Here is an 8,894-nt window from a genome sequence, read left to right as displayed (position 1 = left end):
CCTAGCTAGCCTCGGGGACTCAGGCCCTCCCTGAGCCTTGGTTTCAACGGAGACTCCCACCTCTCGGGATCATCATGAGGGTGAAGGAAGAGTCCAGCAAATGGGTCTAGCCCACTGCCACACCATTACGCGCTCCAATATTGTTAGCTCCAAAGGACAAACTCCAAATGAGTATTTGCTTCTGTTTTTATAACAAAGGACTCATCAAGGGACTTTTGCTGAACAAAGGCACTATGAATTCAAATCTCTACCTCGTTGAGGATCGGAAAACTGTTGGCAGCTTTTAAAGGGCAGTTTCCCCAGCTTCCCAAATATATCTTGGCTAAATTTCAGAAAGCCCTGCTAACAGTCCCTTCTCTGAACACCTCCTACCTGGTCAAGGTGACACAGCATGTCAGAGGCAGACGTGGTCCCAGGCCCCTGACTCCAAGCCTGCCCCATACTTCCTCCCAGTCTTGATCCTTTAATGCTCAGGGCCAAGTCACCAAGAGGGCAGAGGAACTGCGGGAGGCAGGGGGATGAGGTTGAAGGCAGCTGTAGCCAGTCCCTCGGTTCCGTGCCTGCTGGCTCATTATGGAGTCACTGTGCCCAGAAGTGTGTGGTCCCCCTCCCCAGACAAGGGGCTCAGGATAGGCCCTAGGCTTCCTCAAGAGTCCACTGCCCACATCCGGGCTACTATTTTTGCTCCCCCCACACACACCATGCCTTGGCATCCTAAATGCTCTAGTCGGATGTACTTTCTTTTTGGGAAAGTCATTAAATTACTTCTGTGGAAATATTTTAATTGAATTAGATTATTCTCTGATTGTAATAAATGTTAATTAATTGAGTGGGCTGGGTGTCCTTGGATCTAGCTGGCTTCTTGCGGTTTAATTAGGAGGAGACTGTGGACTTCTTTCTTTTTGCCATGAATCTGTGGTTTGAATTTATCTATTGTGCTAATAAAGTGATCAGGGAGTGCAGGGAGCAGATTATGTCTTCTATCTGAAATTTAATAGCCTGCTTCACTCACTGAGCCAAGTGGCAAGCCCCTGCTTGGCGTCATCGGGCCGTGACCCTGTTCTCTCGTCTGGGCTTAATGAGGTTTCTCCATTTCTCTTGGGAAAAGAAAGAAGTTTTAGGTTCTGCAAACATCCCTTTGTTTCCCAAGAATACGAGTCACTTGGTTCCAGGGGTCGACGTTGCTGATTCCCATGGGCACAGCTGACCAGAAATGCAGGGGGGCGGCCGGGTAGCTGAACCCCCCAAGCTTTTTGTTCATACCTGGTGGAGGCAGGCAGGCCCCAAGTAGTGACAGAAAGAGACCCTGGCAACTTCTTCATTATAGGGATGCGGAGTCTGGAGTCCAGAGAAGGAAGGAGCATGCCCAAGGCTACAGGGTATGCTTCTGGGACAGTGACATCTATAGCCCAAGGAGTTTTAACTCCTTGGTTAACCACGGAGTTTGAACCAAGTTTGGTTCAACCAAGACTGACATGATTCAAGTCCTGCATTAGATGTGAAGGCAAAGATAGATCCAAGGCCCCTAGAGAGGCTATGCAACAGTGACTGTGATGGTTGTGTAAACCAGGAACAGAGGGGTCCACACAACATGGGAGGCAAGCCGGGGGGTTGGCATGTCACCACACATAGTCTGGAGAGCCTTCAAGAGGAGGTGTGCCTGCACTGGGTTTTGAAGGATAAATAGGAGTTCTCCAGGTGGACAAAGTGTAGAGAAGGGCCTTCTAGACAGAGGTAACAGCATGTGCAAAACCAAGTTCATTCTGGTGAACATAAGAGCCAAGGACGCTCTCAGAGGCAGGACGTGTTCAGATGTGCACCACAGGAAAGATCCTTCTGGCAGTTTCAGAGGAGAAGGGTCCAGATGGGGAATCAAGGAGCAGGGACAGCCAAGCAAGGGAGGCTAGGAGCTCCCCAGCTCGGCTCACTGCCACAAGGATGGAAGAGCAGGGCCAGATTCTAGAAATATTCAGGAGGTAGAGTCAAGAGTAGGTCAGATCTCGCGAGGAGTCCCCTGGAGGAAGCAGGTGAGGAAGAAGGGAGAATTGAGACCCTCCCTTTTGGACTGGCTCCCCTGCAACAGCGTGGTTTTTTCTTCCTCTGAACGTGCTTTGTGGCAATGAGCTTTTACAGTAACAACAACAGCTCCGGGGACACAGCTCTCTTTAGCCGGGTGCCCTTACCTGTGCTTTACCTGCACAGCACGTGGAATCTTCAGGACAGCCCTGTGACCTAGGTTCTGTTCTTAGCGCATTTCACCGGTGAGAAAACCTGGGCACGAAGAGGGTCAATGACCCGCTGAAGGTCACTGAGCTTAGGAAGTGGGAGAGCTGCAGCTCCTGGGCCGGGCCGAGCCAGAGACCTACCCCAGAGAAACGTGTGCTCCAATCCACGTAAGGCTTAATTAGCTCTTTACCCAAAATGGTCCATTCTAACAAGGCAACAGGAGTCTAAGTTTCCCTTTGAGAAATCGGAAGATCTTCTTAGCACCACACTGCCTTCCCTAGGACCAGACTGCGGCATCTTATTCCCTCCCCCATCCGTGCCCAGACCCATCCTATCTGGTGGGAGGGGAGGGAGGAGTGCAGGCTGGACTTCCTTCTCGAAGGTCCCACAGTACAGCAAGAAGGGCTTGGACTCAATCGCACTTACTACCTATGTGCCCCTGAGCTAGCCCTTCTCCTCTCTGAGCCTCAGCAACCAACCACGTCTGTGACGGCCCCTCCCAGGGCTACATGGTGTCCCCAAGGCCCAGGCACACAGGTCTTGGTTGTTGCTGTGATTATGGCTGTCCCAGCCTTGCTCCCGATTCTTTCTGGGCTGAGGTAGTCAGAGGACACAGGGCCACCCTCAGGAAAGGATCCTCACAAGGGCAGCCCCTAACCCCAGAAACTGGGTCCCAGGCCTGCCACCCAGGAATCAAGCTCAATGTCAGTGCAGACTCTTTCTTCAGCAGATCCTCACCCTCAGAGCACTCTTTGGTGGTTTCTTTGCTGGGGGCCCCAGAAGCAAACCCTTCCCCATCCATAGGCCAACCCCAACTCTGCCTGTCGGGATTCTGCTCACCCTTCACGGCTTCGGTCGGCCTACTTCCTTTCCAACCCCATGGAGCATCTCCCTGACTGCTCTCTGTCCGCCTCCGCCCTGTCTGCCACAGGGCATTGTCTAATGCCGGTGAGCTCCCAGGCCAGGTCTCTGACTCTGACTCTGCCGGAGCCATTCTTGGGGGAGCTCCAGCTGAGGGTTGTGGGTAGATGGAGATGGGATGGAATTTACCAGGATGGTATTCTATCTGCTCCCCCCCACCTCACATGCACACACAGAGGTGTGCCCATACACGTGCGTGCAAACATACACACTATCTGGCCCACCTACCATTTTGTGCAATGCTAGCCTTCCCTCTAGCTCTGCCCAGGCTGGCCCTGGGATCTCTCCGCTCTCCACCCTTCCCTTCACTGGGCCCCTGGCAAGCCTCCCCACACCACCCTTCTCTCTAGGGCAGATCCTGACTGTGGGTCGGGGGCTGGCCCGAGGCAAGGCACCACTACACACGGCAGCAGTCCAGTGCCTGGGAGAATGAGAGGAACGTGGCTTGGGAGCTCGTCATCTACCAGCGGCAGGAAACTCCCACAAAATCCAGAGAATAAGCAGGAAAGTGGACCATGAAAAGCAAGGTTAAGAAGGTTTTCCTTCTCTCTCCCCACTTGCTAGAGAGCAAAGCAGCAGGGCCAACTGGTTCCCAAATGATGGGTTTCCTGTCAGCCCCCATCCCGACCCCCTGCAGGATAGACCAGCTGTTGGTGCCAGATTAATGGCCACGATTAAAAGCAAAATGCCCTTGCTGTGGCCTACTGTCCTCCCACACCTGTGAGTCTGGAGGCTGAGCTTTAAGCCCTGCGAATGGAAGATTTGTAATGAAATCAGACAGGCCTCTTAACCGCTGATGGTATCAGGGCCCAGGGGAGATGCAGACTTATTTCCTAATCTCCCGCGGAGCATCTGTCAGCCCCGCCACACAGCAATGTCACTTCTGTGTGCAGCAAGGACCTTCCATGGGGCGGACTGTCAGCTGCCTGCCCTGCTGCCCGCCTCCTCCCACCCCTCCTGTGGTCCCTTCCCCTTGCTCGAGCTTGGGCGGCATGGACATTCACAAAGATAGGCACGCACTCATGCACATACACACACCGGTTCATTCATGAGTTGTCTGCTCTGCTCCATTTGCATAAATGGAAGAAAGAGAAAAATAAGAATCGCTCTTCAGCAACATTGGGAAACAGCAAAGAATACCATCAACGGAGTAAACATTCTGAGAGATTTCTAGAAGCTGAGAGGCAAATGAGAACAAAATGAGAATCCCATTGATGTCGGAGTCTGTGACCCACCAGGCAAACTCTAGGGACTGGTTTCGCCACCAGAACCCAGGGCTCCCACCCTCCAACTCTGGGCAGCAAGGGCTGGGTGGAAGGGCTGCAGGAGGCTTCCGGAGCAGTGACATCCATCCTACCCTTTGTCCTCAGGATTTACTGGATTAGGACTGCGCGCTGAGTCAGTGGGTGGTCCAGGAGGCCTGCACAGCAGAAGGGGTAGGAACATACAATCGCAGCTAGGGGAACAAGGACAGGGACTCGGTCCAGCAGTGGTAGCTCCTTTGATACCGGAAACTTCTCTATGGCTACTGGCTATTACAGCCTTAGGAGACCCCGAGGTCCCATTAGTAGGAGGTGTAGGAGTGGGTAGGTGGGAACAGGTGCCATGGCCTGGACTCTGCCCCTCCCCGGTCCTAGACTCTCGGTGGCGAGAACTCCCAACGAGACCTAGGACATGAGACACAAGGAATCCTGTCACTCCTGTCTCTACATGGCCATTTGCTCTCAGCTCATGCTCTTAGGAGAGCATTTCCTGCCTACAGTCCCTCCAACAAGGTTCAGATCAGGTCAGGAAATCCTGTGCTCCTCTTGACATTCATAATATGTCTTACCTTAATAAAGGCTCTGAAAAGTCCTGCAGTAACTTTACTATATAAATTACATTCAGTGCAGTTGCGGATCTAAAGTGTGCAGTTCAATGAACTTTGACAAGAGCACACTCATATAACCTAGAGTTGCAGCAAAATTTAAAGTATTTTCATTGCACCAGAAAGTTCCCTCATGCCCCTTTCCCATCATCCCCATCCCTACCCTAGAGGCAACCACTTTCTGACTTCCATAACAATAGAGTAATTTTGCCTGTCCTAAAGCTTCATATAAATAGATTCTTATACAGCCTGTGATCTTTTGTGTCTGACTTTTTTCCCTCAGCATAATTGCAAGATTCATCCGTGCTGCTCCATGTGTCAGTAGTTCGTTTCTTTTGCTTATTGATCATTTGCAGTTGTCCACTATAAAAACTTATCTAATACAGTTTGCTTATCTACCATTATTCTGGTAAATATGTAGGCTTTTCCAATTTCTGCTTGAACAAAGCTGCTACAAACACTTCTCCATGAGACATCATGAAGGCACATTTTGTATTTTTCTTGGGCAGTTATACGTAGGCACGGAATTTGCAGGTAAATGCAAACTGCCAGGCTGTTCTCCAAAGTATCAATTTGCACTCTCACCAGAAATGTGTGAGACTTTCTGTTGGTCCATACACTCACTATTACTTGGTGTTGTTTCTGCAGTAACTATTTAAAATTTTTTGTTTTAACTCCTCACTTCCAACACTTATTAAACCACTGAGCATTTTTCCCTAAAAATCTTTCTAATACCCCATGGAATTAGTGTCCTGCAGAAGTCACTGTGGATAGCGAGGACCTGAACCTTCACTTATAAATAGAAGTCAAAACATTAGCAACAACAAATCACCAGAATATGAGGAGCAAGAGAAGGTCAAAAGAGGGGATTAAGGCAAGCAGTCAGAAGAAAAGGCCTCCAGGGAAAAGGAGTGAGTTTAATAAGTAACTTGGTAAAAATTCTGAGATTCAAGAGGATGTCACACAATAAAACTAGAATAGGCTACTGTGAAAGAGAAAAGAATTCGGAAATCACAAACATGACTGCCAACATGAAGGTAACATTAGAAGCATCTAAAAGGAAAATGCTGAAAATGCAGAGGGACGTGGAAAGAGAACCAAGAGCTCAAGAAGTTAGAGGAAAATATCCCCAGAGCAAGGAGAGGCTTGAATTCACAGATTGAAAAAGCAGACTACGTGTCAGGGAAAGCTTGATAAAAAACAAGATCAATAGCGTTTGGTCCTGATATGTAAATGGACTAATTAAAGGGACAAAATTAAGGCCTCAGAAATACACAAAAATAATAAGAGAATCTAATTTAGGATAAACGTGGTATTTTATTTTATTTTATTATTTTTAAAGATTTTATTTATTTGACAGAGACACAGCCAGAGAGGGAACACAAGCAAAGGAAGTGGGACAGGGAGAACAGGCTTCCCACTGAGCAAGGGAGCCCCAACACAGGGCTCAATCCCAGGACCCTGGGATCATGACCTGAACCAAAGGCAGACAATTAACAACTGAGCCATACAGGCGACCCAAAGGTGGTATTTTTTTTTCTCATTAAACTTTTGTTTTAATGGGTCTCAAAATTCTGTGACAGATTTTTGGTCAAGTTGTTTCCATTAAAAAGTACTGATTTTAAAAACTAATAACTTAAAACTGCCACACACACACACAAAAACAAATGGTCCACAAAACATTCTCCTTTCCTTCTGAAGGTTTTACGATGCATTGTTATCATTAACCAGTCTTTCACTATTAAACTTAAATGGCCAATTGACACAAACAGTTCTGAGACCGTTCTTCCACCACTGATTAAGCCTGGGGTGGCAGGGGGCACCTGGGTGGCTCAGTGGGTTAAGCCTCTGCCTTCGGCTCAGGTACTGATCTCAGGTCCTGGGATCGAGCCCCATATCGGGCTCTCTGCTCACCATGGAGCCTGCTTCCCCCTCTCTCTCTTCCTGCCTCTCTGCCTACCTGTGATCTCTCTCCGTCAAATAAATTAAAAAAAAAAAAAAAGACTGGGGTGGCAGGTGTTGGGAATAATATTCACTTATGCTTCTGAGCTTTCTGGGCAGACTTGGTGACCCTGCCAGCTCCAGCTGCCTTCTTGTCCACTGCTTTGATTACACCCACAGCAACTGTCTGTCTCATGTCACGAACAGCAAAACGGCCCAGAGGAGGATAGTGAGAGAAGCTCTCAACACACACAGGCTTGCCAGGAACCATATCAACAATGGCAGCGTCACCAGATTTCAAGAACTTGGGACCATCTTCCAGCTTTTTTCCAGAACGACGATCTATCTTCTTCAGCTCAGCAAACTTGCAAGCAATGTGAGCTGTGTGACAATCCAGCACAGGTGCATATCCAGCACTAATTTGGCCTGGATGGTTCAGGATAATCGCCTGAGCTGTGAAGCCAGCTGCTTCCATTGGTGGGTCATTTTTGCTGTCGCCAGCCACATTGCCACGACAAACATCTTTGACAGATACATTCTTGACATTGAAGCCCACCCACATTGTCCCCAGGAAGAACCTCACTCAAAGCTTCATGGTGCATTTCAGCAGACTTGACTTCAGTTGTAACATTGACTGGAGCAAAGGTGACCACCATGCCAGGTTTAAGAACACCAGTCTCCACTCGGCCCACAGGGACAGTACCAATACCACCAATTTTGTAGACGTCCTGGAGAGGCAGATGCAAGGGCTTCTCAGTTGGACGAGTTGGTGGCAGAATGCAATCCAGAGCTTCAAGCAGTGTGGTTCCACCGGCATTCCCATCTTTACAGGTGACTTTCCATCCCTTGAACCAAGGTATGTTAGCACTTGGCTCCAGCATGTTGTCACCATTCCAACCAGGAATTAGCACAAATGCTACTGTGTTAGGGTTGTAGCCAATTTTCTTAATGTAGGTGCTGACTTCCTTAATGATTTCCTCGTATCTCTTCTGGCTGTAGGGTAGCTCAGTGGAATCCATTTTGTTAACACCAACAATTAGTTGTTTTACACCCAGTGTGTGAGCATGTAAGGGCATGCTCACGGGTCTGCCCGTTCTTGGAGATACCTGCTTCAAATTCACCAACACCAGCAGCAACAATCAGGACAGCACAGTCAGCCTGAGATGTGCCTGTAATCGTGTTTTTGATAAAGTCTCTGTGTCCTGGAGCATCAATGATGGTCACATAATACTTGCTGGTCTCGAATTTCCACGGGGAAATATCAATGGTGATACCACGTTCACATTCAGCTTTCAGTTTATCCAAGACCCAGACATATTTGAAGGAGCCTTTTCCCATCTCAGCAGCCTCCTTCTCGAATTTTTCGATAGTTCTTTTGTCGATACCACCACATTTGTAGATCAGATGACCAGTAGTGGTAGACTTGCCCGAATCTACGTGTCTGATGACAACAATGTTGATATGAGTCTTTTCCTTCCCCATTCTGGCTTAGGTTGAGTGGTGGTTTTCACAACACCTGTGTTCTGGCGGCAAACCCATTGCGAAAAAGCAAAGGTGGTATTTTAAATCAGAGGGAAAAACTATCATTTACTAAAGGGTTTTGGTACAACTGACCATGTATCTAGAAAAAAAAAAAAAGATGGTTTTCCTTGTTATTTCTTATTCTAAAATAAATTCCAGATGGATTTTAGTTGTAAAAATGAAATTATAAAAACAATAGAATAAAACATGTATATCAGGTAAGGGGCTATACTAGATAAATTCCAAAAATATCAGCAGCTTAGCACAAGAGTTTATTTTTTGCTCATGTGAAGCCTGATTGGAGGGAAAGGAGCAAGCTGGAGATCTTGCTGCTTAGTCTTCCAGAGACCCAGGGCCAAAGAAGCTCTGGCGTCTTCAACAAGTGGTCCCGGAGGTGTCCCTGAGCATTGATATCCAT

General features: G+C 48.2%; 1 pseudogene; it reads right to left on the bottom strand.

Moving 5' to 3' along the window:
- Positions 1-7,031: 7,031 nt before the first annotated feature.
- On the bottom strand, positions 7,032-8,482 carry LOC125105392 (elongation factor 1-alpha 1-like; annotated as a pseudogene).
- Between the last annotated feature and the right edge of the window lie 412 nt (positions 8,483-8,894).

The sequence above is a fragment of the Lutra lutra genome, chromosome 7 (genome assembly GCF_902655055.1).
Source record: "Lutra lutra chromosome 7, mLutLut1.2, whole genome shotgun sequence".
In the NCBI taxonomy this organism is placed as follows: domain Eukaryota; kingdom Metazoa; phylum Chordata; class Mammalia; order Carnivora; family Mustelidae; genus Lutra; species Lutra lutra.
Note: the sequence above shows the minus strand (reverse complement) of the source record. Positions and strands in the feature narration are given on the sequence as shown.